Genomic DNA, 13,466 nt, shown 5'->3' on the forward strand with positions numbered 1-13,466 from the left:
GCATCATATTCTCTAGCTCCATCGATGGTATTGCGAATGGCAAGTCTGTGGCCGAGTGGTAGCCTGTCGTATATATACACCACAGCTTCTTTCTCCACTCATCCGTCACTGTGTACTTGGGCCACTTGCATAGATCGACTCTTGTAAATAATGCTGCAGTAAACTTAGGGGGCATATGCATCCCTTTGATTTAGTGTTCTCGTATTCTTGGAGTAAATACCTAATCATGTGATTACACACAGGGTAGTTCAGTTTTTAATTTGTTGAGGAACCTTCGTACTGTCTTCCACAGTGGCTACACCAGTTTGCATTCCCACCAACAGTGCACAAGTGTTCCTTTTTCTCCAAATCCTAGCCAACACTTAATTGTTGTTGTTTTTTTTTTTTTAATTTCAGCCACTCTGACAGGTGTGAGTTGATACCTCATTATGGTTTTGATTTGCATTTCCCTGAGATGAGTGATGTTGGTATTTTTACCTCTGTTGACCATCTGTATGTCTTCTTTGAGAAATGTTTCCTCCTGTCTTCTGCCCATTTTTACTTAGATTATTTGTCTTTGGGTGTTGTATAAGTTCTTTATGTATGTTGGATACTATCCCTTTATAGGATATGTCATTTGCAAATATCTTCTCCCATTCAGTAGGTTGCCTTTTAGTTTTGTTGATTGTTTCTGTCACTGTGCAGAAGCTTTTTATTTTGATGTCATGCTTATAGTTTTTTATTAATTTTTTTAGTTTATAAACATATAATATATTTTTATCCCCCGGGGTACAGGTCTGTGAATCGCTAGGTTTACACACTTCACAGCACTCACCATGCTTATAGTTTATTTTTGCTTTTGTTTTTCTTGTCTCAGGAGATGTATCGAGAAAAATGTTGTTATGGCCAATGTCTGAGAAATTACTGTCTGTGCTCTTTTGTGACAATTTGATAGTTTCAGGTCTCAGATTAGGTCTTTAATCCACTTTGAATTTATTTTTTTGTTTGGTTAAAGACTGCAGTCTAGGTTCTTTCATATGCAGTTCAGTTTCTGCAATACCATATGTTGAAGAGACTATCTTTTTCCCATTGGATATTCCTTCCTGCTTTATTGAAGGTTAATTGATCATATAATTGTATGTTTATTTCTAGATTTTATGTTTTGTTCTATTGATTTATGTATCTGTTTTTTGTATCAGTACTAGGTTTTGATTACTACAACTTTGTAATATAACTTGAGGTCTGCTGTCGTGATGCCTTCAGCTTTGCTTTTCTTTTTCAAGATTGCTTTGGCTATTTGGGGTCTTTTGTGGTTCCGAACAAATTTTAACATTGATTGTTCTGCTTATGTGAAAAATGCTGTTGGTATTTTTTTTTTTTTAAAGATTTTATTTACGTATTTGACAGACAGAGATCACAAGTAGGCAGAGAGGCAGGCAGAGAGAAAGAAGGGAGAAGCAGGCTCCCTGCTGAGTGGAGAGCCCGATGCAGGGCTTGATCCCAGGACCCTGGGATCATGACCCGAGCCAAAGGCAGAGGCTTTAACCCACTGAGCCACGCAGGTGCCCCTACTGTTGGTATTTTGATAGAGATTGCCTAGGTGTGTGAGTTGCTTTGGGTATTATAGACATTTTAACAATATTTGTTCTTCCAGTCCATGAGCATGGAATGTCTTTCTATTTCTTTGTGTCCTATTCAGTTTCTTTCATCAGTGTTTTATAGTTTTCAGAGTACAGGTCTTTCACCTTTTGGTTAAATTTATTCTTAGGTACTTTATTATTATTATTTTTTTTTGGTGCAGTTGTAAATGGAATATAATTTCTCTTTTTGCTACTTCACTATTAGTATATAGAAATGCAACAGATTTCTGTATGTTGATTTTATATCTGGTGATCTTATTGAATTCATTTATCAGTTCTGTTAGTTTTTTTGGTGGAGTCTTTAGTGTTTTCTGTATGTAGTATCATGTCATCTGCAAATAGGGGAAGCTTCACTTCTTCCTTATGAATTTGGATGCCTTTTATTCCTTTTTCTTGTCTGATTGCTGTGGCATGGACTTCTAGTACTATGTTAAATAAGGGTGGTAAGAATGGACATCCTTGTCTTGTTCCTGACTTTAGGGGACAAGCTTTCAGTTTTTCTACACTGAGGATGATATTTGCTGTTGGTTTTTCGAACAAGGCCTTTATTACATTGAGGTATGTTCCCTCTAGACTACTTTTGCTGTGGTTTTTTATCATATATGGTTGTTGTACTTTGCCAAATGCTTTTTCTGCATCTATTTAAGTAATAAAGCTTGTTTCATCCATTACTCCCCATGAAAATCTTACTGCTATATAAGAGAAGGCATTTTTATTTGATTTTACAGTTTAAGAAACACAAGCTTCTGATATTTCTGAGATCATTTGGCTAGCACTTGACAGAGTCTTTATATTCTGACTTGTAAGCCAGGATTTCCTCCCAAAAATGGACTGATGCATTGGTGGTTCAGTGGTAGAATTCTCGCCTGCCAAAAATGGACTGACAAGATTTGCGGGCTTACTGCATTTTTTAAACAGGGAAATCAATTGTGTTCTATTACTAAGTATAGTTGAGCCTTGGGTAGTAGAGGGGTTAGGGGAGCTGACTTCCGTGTAGTTGAAAATTCCTGTTTAACTTTGGATTCCCCCAAAACTTTTTTTTTCCTTTAAAGATTTTATTTATTTATTTATTTGACAGAGACATAAGTAGGCAGAGAGGCAGGCAGAGAAAGAGAGAGGAGGGATGCAGGCTCCCTGCTGAACAGAGAGCCCAATGCAGGGCTCTATCCCAGGACCCTGAGATCGTGATCTGAGCTGAAGGCAGAGGCTTAACCCAGTGAGCCATCCAGGTGCCCCAGATTCCCCCCAGACTTAATACCAATAGCCTACTCTTGACTGAAAGACTTACCGATGATAGTCAATTAGCACATATTTTGTATGATTTATGTATTACATATTGAGCATCTGACTTTTTTTTTTTTTTTTTTTTTAAGAGTCTGATTCTTGATTTCAGCTCAGGTCATGATCTCAATGTTGTGAGATCAAGTCCTGTTCTGGGTTCTGTGCTGGGCATGCAGCCTGTTGAAGATTCTTTCTTTCCCTTTGCTGCTCCCCCCACCTCTCTCTCTTTCCCTCTCAGTCATAAGGAAGAGGAAATACATTAAGAGTACTATGGTGCCTGGGTGGCTCAGTTGTTATGCATCTGCCTTCAGCTCAGGTCATGATCCCAGGGTCCTGGGATTGAGCCCCGCATCAGGCTCCCTAATGGGCAGGATGCCTGCTTGTCCCTCTCTCCCTTCCCCTGCTTGTGTTCCCTCTCTTGCTGTGTCTCTCTCTGTCAAATAAATAAATAAAAATCTTTAAAAAAAAGTACTATATTGTATTTATTGAAAAAATCTGTAAGTGGGCCTGCATAGTTGAACCATGTGTTGTTCAAGGGCCAACTGTATTTGATTTAACCAGGAATTGAAATAAGTATAAAATGAAAGTGGGAAAAAAAAAAAAAAGCACTAACATTTATTGAACACTTACTAATGTGCTAGGCACTGGAGAGGCTGTGCATTATCTTATTTAATCCTCCCAACAACCCTAAGGAGTGGGTTACTGTAGTTCTATTTTTATAGATTAAAGAGAGGGCTCATAAAGGTTAAGAAAAAATCAAAGGTCACATCGCTAGGGAATATCAGAACTGTATTTGAAACCAAGTGTTTTAGATGCCAGAGCTAAGGACTTAACCACTCTTTCAACTGTCAAGGAGGATCCCTCAAGATGTTTTTTTCATGACACACAAAACACAGATCATGTTTACTGAGTGTTTCCTCTGTGTAGACCTAGTGCCATATGTTTTACGTGCAGTTTCTCATTTGCTTCTTAAACCTGTGAAGGAAGAACAGTTATTGTTCCTACTTTGCAAACAGTTTACAGGGAAGACCGTTTACAGAGAGGTGAAGTATTTTGCTCATAAATGACAGTTTGGATCTGAATCCAAATAATAATCTGCCTAGAACCCAAGCGCTTCTCATCTATATGATGCTTCAACTCTGTGTTTTCTCATTCTGTTGTGGTCAAAGCTGGGAAGATGTGTCATTGCTCAGGGTTCTTGGGCGTGTCAAGGGAGCAACTTTGTCTTCTGGGACTAGCTGGTAATAAGCAAACTTTTCCTAAAAGAAAATAGTTTAATAGGAGCTTTCGATAAGGACTTGGCATGAAGAATCATCTGGAAATACCACATTTTTGTGCTTTAGAAGTAATATGCTTCAAAGATTTTACTATAAGGCAGAGGTTTGCACAAGTTAGAAGTGTGTTTACTCCCATGAGTCTGAAAAGAGAACGAGGTTAGGTTAAGTAGCTATTAATAACAGTTGATGATAAGAAAAAATAATTTTGAGACTGTGGCTGTCACGGTTTCTTAAATAGATTATTGGGATAATACTTGCTCCTTGTTTATTTTGTATTAATTTCAGGCACACACAGATTAATAGCCTTTATTACACAATGTCTACACTGGTCCTTGTGACTTGTTTATACTGACTATAGATTTAAATCTATTTTAAAGCAAACTGAGAAGCTATTCTGGTATATGCTCCCAGAGCTTCAGCTCTGGCATGTGGTTTAGCTGTGGAATCTTTTCTCACACTTCATGCGTAAAACCTAGAGTGGGACGGCTTTGGAGAGTCTACCCTGAAGCCCACAACATGGGGGCAAGTGATCGTGTCATTGATAGGGAGCTTCTCTCCTTTCCACCAGGAGTTAATAAGACTTCAGAGCAGAGTCAGCCAGAGGCTTGGTGAGAACATAGGATTCATGGCCTGTTCTCCAAATCCTAAGGACATAAAACAACCAAGTGATGATTTCTCAGGAAAATTGAGGCCATGTTTCCAGCGTCCTTAGAATCCTCCTAGGCATCACTCCTCTGCCAATTAAAAAAGTTGTTCACACCATCAGTGCTCTTCCTTGGGAGGGCCAGTTGGGGTGAAGCCAGAAAGTTGCTTCTGATTGGAAGCTTGGGGAACCTTATCTTGTCTGTGGCTTGGTTAGAGCTCTTCTCACCAGGAATTTGCAGAAAAATCTCGAGGTTGTTTAGGAGAGAAATCTCTTCCCAAGCCATCCATCCAGCAAAGATTTTCATACTTGTCTCTCCCTCATCATGACTTCCTCTTTCTGTTTCTATGGAAGACATAGGTGTTCCAACTTCCCTTCCCACCAGGTGAATTTTAATTGTGAAACCAAAGGGGGGGCTGGGTGTTTTGTGTTTCTCGTAGTTGATGTCATTGTGAAGCCTCTTCCTTTATCAAGGGCATTTGGGTTAGTTTTCTTTTTCGCTATTTGTCTTTAGTTTGGCAGCACATTGCAATGACCAGCAGCGTGAACTCTGCAGTCATATTGACAGTTTCAAGTTCTAACTCCAACATTGACTAGCACATTTCAAAACAAATCATTGGTAACTACCTCCTAAAGTTGTCGCAAAGATTAATTCAGATGCCCTTTGTAGCACATTCAGCACAGCTCTTGGCACATAGTAAGCATTCAGTAAATGTTCATTGCTGATGTTATGAAACATGATATTATGATATTAGTATGAAATATATATAATTACTATTACATATCTTAATAAATTTAGACTTTTCTTTCTCCTGACTAGATGCCCTGAAATAAAATTTTGGATCCCAGAGTGTATGGGTTAAATTTTTTATATATGGATGGGGCACCTGGGTGGCTCAGAGGGTTGGGCCTCTGCCTTCAGCTCAGGTCTCAGGGTCCCAGGGTCGAGCCCTGCATCGGGCTCTCTGCTCAGTGGGAGGCCTGCTTTCCCCTTTCTCTCTGCCTGCCTCTCTGCCTGCTTGTGATCTCTCTTTCTCTGTCAAATAAATAAAATCTTAAAAAAAATTTTATACATGGTGCCTAATTAGTATCTAAAAAGTTTACGGTCCTACTGTGACTGAATGGGAGTAGCCTTCTTCCCAAATCTTACCAGCATGGGAGATTAGAAATCATTTCAGTTTTGGCTAATATGATGGTTAGATATGGTTTCTTTATCATTTTAACTTGTAATGTACTGACCTCTAAAGAGAATTAGCATCTGTACTTAGCTTTTTGGTCATTTTTAGATTTTCATCTGAGTCTGAACAGGCTATGTCTGTTCATAGCTTTTGTCTGTGGGGTTCTACAAATATTGCTATTTTGAGTAAATATAACTAGTTTATAAAAATTTGCCATGAATTGAGGATATTGTATTATTTGTATTCCTTTTCTTTTGTGGTCTTTTGGTCTACTGCCATTTCCATTTTTCATATAGACCAATATAACCATTTTTTCCTTATGTCTTCTGGGTATTCTGCTATTAAACCCTTTTGAATGTTATGTATGTGCTAGAATCATGTTTCTGTTTTCATTTTGTTGCGGCAGGGGCTCTCAGTTTTCTGTGGGCATCAGAATTCCTTGGGAAACTTTTAGATCTTAGAATTTAGATCTAGGTTTAGATCTTAGAATATCTGGAGGTGGGGCTTAGCCACATGTCCATTAAAAAGGTAAGCCTCATTTTGAAAAATGAGTGCTGCTTAAAAGTAGGTTTTTAAATTGCCAAAACACTGATGTAGTTGTTGAAGCTGGAATGGTTATGTCTACCTCAAACTGATATGTTGAAATCTTAACCCCCCAGTGTGATGGCTTTCAGGAGACTGGGCCTTGGGGACGTGATTCTGTTGTGAGGATGGATTCTTCGTGAGTGGGATTAGTACTCCCATAAAAGATACCCAAGAGGGTTCCTTCACCCCTTCCCCTATGTGAAGACACAGGGAGAAGATGGTTGTCTGTGCCCCAGCAAGAGGGCTTTTGCCAGAATCTGACCATGGTTGCACCCCTGACCTTGGCCTCCAGAGTTGTGAGAAAACAAATTTCTGTTGTTTATAGGCTGCCCAGTCTGTGGTATTCTGTTATAGCAGCCCAGATGGACTTAAGATACTGGGTGACAGGCACATGCGGGCTCATTATACTGTCCTCTTTACTAATAAATGTGTTTGAAAATTTTCATAAGTAGTAGCTTTAAAAGAAAAAGTTCTGATAGCATGCAAAGCCGATCAAAATTGCTGTACCAATCAGAGTTGGCAAAGTAGCAGGGATGTTATGTGTTAAATCCACCTGCAAGGCCAACTAGGAAGGGACATGGCCTTGTCATGGTGGTGTTGAGCAATAAGGCAGGCCGCCCAGTGTGGGAGCTGAGCCAGAACCTGAGTGGCCTGCCAGGACTGTGCTGTACCCTGGGACCCTGAACAACAGGGCCTCTCCTCTTTCAGAACTCTTCGTGACTTCTCAGTTCTGTAGGACCCCATGGAGAGGCAGGAGCAGATATTTCTGTTTCTTGGGGAGGCAACTAAAAAAATAGAAATCAGCTACATGTCTCTCTGGGACGACAGCAGCAGATGTGGATAGTGGCAGGGTTTTTGGTGACCAGTAAATTGGAAGTGTTCCCACTTCCTATCATACTGGCATAGCCACCCCCACCCCCATTAAAGATCCTTTGTCAATCACCATCTTACACTTACCCTAAGCCTTCGAATTTTATCTCTCTTTTTTACCCCCAGCACAATACTTTTTTTCTAGTCTGATAAAATTCTTGGCCTTGACCGTGATTTTCTTACTTCTGCCCCCACAATAAGCACAAACAGTCAACCTGGAATGCCTCATTCAGACTTTGCTCATCTCTAATCCTCACCTCTCAAAATAGTGCTCAAAATGTAGTCTAGGGGAAGCCCAGGGCGAACTGGTCCTGATCTAAGGACAAAGATAACCAGAGAATTAAAACCCATCAGCACAAAGGAGTAAAACAAATAGAACAGCCTACCCCTTGGGTAAATGGAAATGAGGCTGGAAGGAGGGGAACTTTTACAGTCTCATTAGAACCCATTGAGAGGGACACCTGGCTGGCTCAGGCAGCAGAGTATGGGATTCTTGATCTCAGGGTTGTCAGTTCAAGCCCCCCACTGGGTGTGGAGATTACTTAAAATCTTAAAAAACAAAAACAAAAAAACTGAAGCTGTGGAGAAATTGAAAAGATGTTGTGATTGAAAGGAATAATCAGAAAACCAGAATTGCTCAAAGTGAAATCTTGAAAGTATGATTATCAAAATCAACTTTGAAATTTCATGGAAGTCTAAAGAATAGAAGCAGCCAAGGACTGAATTAGTAATCTGGAAGATAAATGGAAAAAAAAATATTCCAAAACTTAGGTATGTAAAAGGAGATGAGGAGGAGGCTGAGAAGAGAGCCATGCAGTTTACCCTCTGTGTGCTCCAGCAGGAGTCTCAGGATGAAAAGAACACAGGCGGAGGACATCACTTTTTTTAAAATAGAGAAATGCTTGGGTCTTGAGAAGGAAAGGGTCCATCTAGACGCACAGTGATGAAATTTCTGTCCTGCGAGGATAGAAAGAATATCCTTAACGTTTGCAGAGCAAACACAAGCTTGCCTGTGAAGGGGTTCCACTCCCACTGGCCCAGAGTCCGATCAGCAATGCTGGATTTTTTTTTTAAGGTATTTATTTATTTATTTATCTGATAGAGACACAATGAGGGAGCACAAACAGGGGTGGGGGTGGGAGAGGGAGAAGCAGGCTTCCTGCTGAGCAGGGAGCCCCATGTGGGGCTTGATCCCAGGACTCTGCAGTCATGACCAGGGCCAAAGGCAGATGCTTAACGACTGAGCCACCCAGGCACCAGCAATGCTGGATTCTGAAAGACAATGGGGTGAGGAGTTCCACATTTGGAGGGAAATGATTTGAACCTCAAAATATATCCCAGCAAGACAAAGTGTAAAAATATTTTCAGATGCTGGGAAGGACGCAGAAAGATTGTCTTTTAAATCCTTTTTTCTAGGAGAGTTACTTACAGCTATACTAGAGCCACACAGAAACAGAGCCCCAGAAAGAGGAAAATGCAGGATCTAAGAGCCCAATCTAGGAGGATATCCTAGGACGATGACCGTTGCTTCACATGCTTAGACAGTAGTTAGTCCAAATTAGAACTAGAAATCAGAAGGCTCCGTGGAATGAGTCTTCAGGAAGACAGTGGGGAACAATACACAGACCTTGTGATTAGGATCTAGAAGTGTCACACTATAGCTTGCTATCAATGACACGCTGGTGTCAGTCTGTCTTTTTTCAACAAGAGAAAGAATGGCCACTAGATCATCTGGGAAATAGAATAAAACACTCTACAGGAAAGGCGTGGTCTAAATATGAATCAAGTTGGATTTTGAGCAGTTGGTGTAAAACAAAGTGATGGATTCTCAGAATTAAATGCATTTGAATTTGTAATGGGTAAAGGGTATAAACATTCCCATGTTGAGTGTCATTATTTCACTCTTGAAACTGGATCACTATTTTTATAGCACATAAGTCTTTACAGGTCAGATTTTTTCCCCAGTAATTCTTTTGAAGAATCACCCAGGGAATACACTTAGATATAAAGTTTGTTCCCATTTTCTCTTTCGGTCAGGAAAAAATGTATGATTTTTTTTTTTTTTTTTTTTTAGTATAGCAAAGGTGACCTTGGATTTTCACCAGATAGTCATCTAAACCTGAATATTTGGAAACACACTTGTGACCATTAAGAAGCATAAGCTTTAAATAATATGCATTAACACTAGTGTCACAGCCTCGTGTTTTAGTAATTTATTTGAAGAGTTCCTTAGTAACTAATAGCTTATTTTGAAGAAATATGTACATAAAATTCAGCTCTTTTAGTTTCACCTCCCCTTTTTTTCCTGCTAAATCCAAGTAAAATTAAATGGGATAATTTTTTTTTTAAAGATTTTATTTATTTATTTGACAGAGAGATATCACAAGCAGATGGAGAGGCAGGCAGAGAGAGAGAGAGAGAGGGGGAGAGAGAGAGAAGCAGGCTCCCTGCTGAGCAGAGAGCCTGATATGGGACTTGATCCCAGAACCCTGAGGTCATGACCTGAGCCGAAGGCAGCGGCCTAACCCACTGAGCCACCCAGGCGCCCAATTTTTTAAATTTTTATTTATTTTTAAAATTTTTTTTTCAGTATTCCAGAATTCATTGTTTATGCACCACACCCAGTGCTCCATGCAATACATGCCCTCCACCATACCCACCACCAGACTCACCCAACCTCCCACCCCCTGCCCTTCCAAAACCCTCAGATTATTTTTCAGAGTCCACAGTCTCTCATGGTTAAGAAATATTTACACAGTTATCTCTGTATTGTGGGATTGGAAAGATTTGAATATATATACAATTTTCCCGACTTTCCTACCAAGAATAGGTATTGCTATTAATATGAGAACACTCCATACAATTTTTAAAATAATTTTTATGTTTTAATAAACATATAATATATTATTAGCCCTAGGGGTACAGGTCTGTGAACCGCCAGGTTTACACACTTGACAGCACTCACCATAGCACAAACCCTCTCCCACCACCCTCTCCCTCCCCCCCTCCCACAGTCCACCCTCAGTTTGTTTTGTGACATTAAGAGTCTCTTATAGTTTGTCTCCCTCCCAATCCCATCTTGTTTCATTTATTCTTTTCCTATCCCCCAAACCCCCCATGTTGCACCTCCACTTCCTCATATCAGGGAGATCATATGATAGTTGTCTTTCTCTGATTGACTTATTTCGCTAAGCATTACACCCTCTAGTTCCATCCACATTGTTGTAAATGGCAAGATTTCATTTCTTTTGATGGCTGCATAGTATTCCATTGTATATATATACAACCTCTTCTTTATCCATTCATCTGTTGATGGACATCTAGGTTCTTTCCATAGTTTGGTTCTTGTGGACATTGCTGCTATAAACTTTCGTGTACATGTGTCCCTTCAGATCACTATGTTTGTATCTTTAGGGTAAATACCCTGTAGTGCAATTTGCTAGGTCATAGGATAGCTCTATTTTCAACTTTTTGAGGAACCTCCATACTGTTTTCCAGAGTGGTTGCACCAGCTTGCATTCCCACCAACAGTGTAGGAGGGTTCCCCTTTCTCTGCATCCTCTCCAATATCTGTCATTTCCTGACTTATTAATTTTAGCCATTCTGACTGGTGTGTGGTGGTATCTCATTGTGGTTTTGATTTGTATTTCCCTTATGCTAATTGATGTGGAGCACTTTTTCATGTGTCTTTTGGCCATCTGGATGTTTTCTTTGCAGAAATGTCTGTTCATGTCCTCTGCCCATTTCTTTTTTTTTATTAATTAATTTTTTATTTTTTATAAACATATATTTTTATCCCCAGGGGTACAGGTCTGTGAATCACCAGGTTTACACACTTCACAGCACTCACCAAAGCACATACCCTCCCCAATGTCCTTAATCCCACCCCCTTCTCCCAAACCCCCTCCCCCCAGCAACCCCCTCTGCCTATTTCTTGATTGGATTATTTGTTCTTTGGGTGTTGAGTTTGATAAGTTCTTTATAGATTTTGGATACTAGCCCTTTATCTGATATGTCGTTTGCAAATATCTTCTCCCATTCTGTCAGTTGTCTTTTGGTTTTGTTAACTGTTACCTCTGCTGTGCAAAAGCTTTTGATCTTGATGAAGTCCGAGTAGTTAATTTTACCCCATACAATTTTATAAGAATTATTATTTCTACTGAAACTACCTTAGCAGACTTTTTCTAGTAAGGAAGACCTTCTTGATGTCCCACTTTCCACTAATCATTACTATCATTCTTGCAAACTCAGTGTTGAAGAGAGCTCACCTTTTTATTGAGAGCAGGTATAGCTTTGCATACTGACTGCTCCTGCCTGTAAGATTTTTGGTTTCTCGAGGACTAGGCCTGGGTATCTGCACCATCTCCTGATGGGCTCAGCACAGCCTCAGGGTGCTCCCATTGGGTCCTGGAAGGCATGCTGGGTAGAGGCAGGTAGAGCTGCTAGGCCTGCACCCCAAGCTCTTTCCCAGAGAGGCCCTTACGGGGTGGAGGAGAAGGGAAGGTGGTTGGTTCAGGCTCATGCAAGCATGGTAATGGAATCCACGGGGCTTCCAATTCTCCTCTTCACAATTGCATAGGGTATAACTTGGAAGCCCAAATGCTTGCTTATGTGTTGAATCAGAGCAATAAACTAATAATTAAATGATAGGAACAGCCCAAACTCAGAGCCTCTTCCCATGAACAGGATTTGTGGGGACAAAACAGTTTTGAAGAAGTGGGCCGCTCCCCTGTTTGTAGAGATGTAGGGAATGATCACGAGGGCGTGAGGGGACAGTGAACACAGGAAATGCTCAAATGCTGGTGTTCTCACGGAAAAAGCCTCTCATGGAACACAGAAAATTGCACAAAATAAGTTTCCTCCCCTGAAACCATGGACCCTTCTCCCAGCCATGCTTTCATGCAGACAAGGATGACCTCCAGAAGAGAGAGGGTAGGAAGACGGAAAGGAGAAAGGGAGGATCGGGCCTGGGAGCTCGAGATGAGGCTGAAACTTTGAGAGACAGGCAGTACTGGACAGTGAGTCATGCGGGGTGGAGCGGGTCAGAGTTGCTAACTTACTGGTTGAAGGGCTGAGCAACTTCAAAATGATTCCGTTTTAAATTAGGCAATTTGTGAATCTCCGGTTTCCTTGCTCAGACCCCTGGGGATTGGTTGGGGCAGAGGATGAAAATAGGACCCAAGCCAGGCCCTTTTATGTTTACTTCTCTTTCCTCTTACTCATGACTTTAAACAGGCATATCTATCACTAGGACTCTCCAGTTCATTACGAAGCTGCAGGTGGCAGGTCACCGAAGGGAAGAAAGAAAAGGAGGAAAGGAGCCAAGAATTCGAAAACCAGTAACTTAAGCTCCCTGTGCTCCCTTGGCCCACATGGGTACTAAGATTGGAGCAATGCATAGAAGAACAGCATGTCCCCTGTGCAAGGGTGACACACAAACTCATGAAGCATCCCGTATTTTTTCAGGGATGGTAGGAACATTCTGGAGGTAGATGGTGTTGGATGGTTGTCCACCAACACGAATGCACTTAATGTTACTAAGCTATCTATACACTTAAAGATAGCTGAATGTGAGGAGCACTGGGATTTACACACGACTAATGAATTGTTGAACACTACACCAAAAGCTAATGATGTACTATATGCTGGCTAGTTGAATTTTAATAATAATAATAAAAAAACTAAAAAGGAAGTAAAAAAAATAGCTGAAGAGTAAATTTTATCTTCTATTTTACTGCAATTTATTAAAAAAAAACCAAATACGGCCCTAAGGGTTGGATAAAGATGTCATAAGAAACAATCAACAAGTAAGTCAACAAAAGAAATTAGAAATTAATTTGCAGTTAACAAAAGAAATTAGAGCCAATAGAAATCTAAAAACACAAATGCAAGCCCTCAGTCATTGTGCATACCATGGTATGTGCATAGAGTAGTTGAAAGAGCCAACTTGGCTATTACCTGATTCAAAGTCTCACTCTGTCACTTACTAGATGTGTGATCTTGGGCAAAACAC

General features: G+C 40.3%; 1 non-coding gene across 1 annotated transcript; it reads left to right on the forward strand.

Annotated features, from left to right (window-relative positions):
• The first annotated feature begins 12,806 nt into the window (after positions 1–12,806).
• LOC132017039 (U6 spliceosomal RNA) lies at positions 12,807–12,915 on the forward strand. Its single transcript, XR_009404123.1, has one exon. It is a non-coding gene; the product is annotated as a U6 spliceosomal RNA (small nuclear RNA).
• The last annotated feature ends 551 nt before the right edge of the window (positions 12,916–13,466 follow it).

This window comes from Mustela nigripes, chromosome 4, assembly GCF_022355385.1.
Source record: "Mustela nigripes isolate SB6536 chromosome 4, MUSNIG.SB6536, whole genome shotgun sequence".
Taxonomy (NCBI): Eukaryota; Metazoa; Chordata; class Mammalia; order Carnivora; family Mustelidae; genus Mustela; species Mustela nigripes.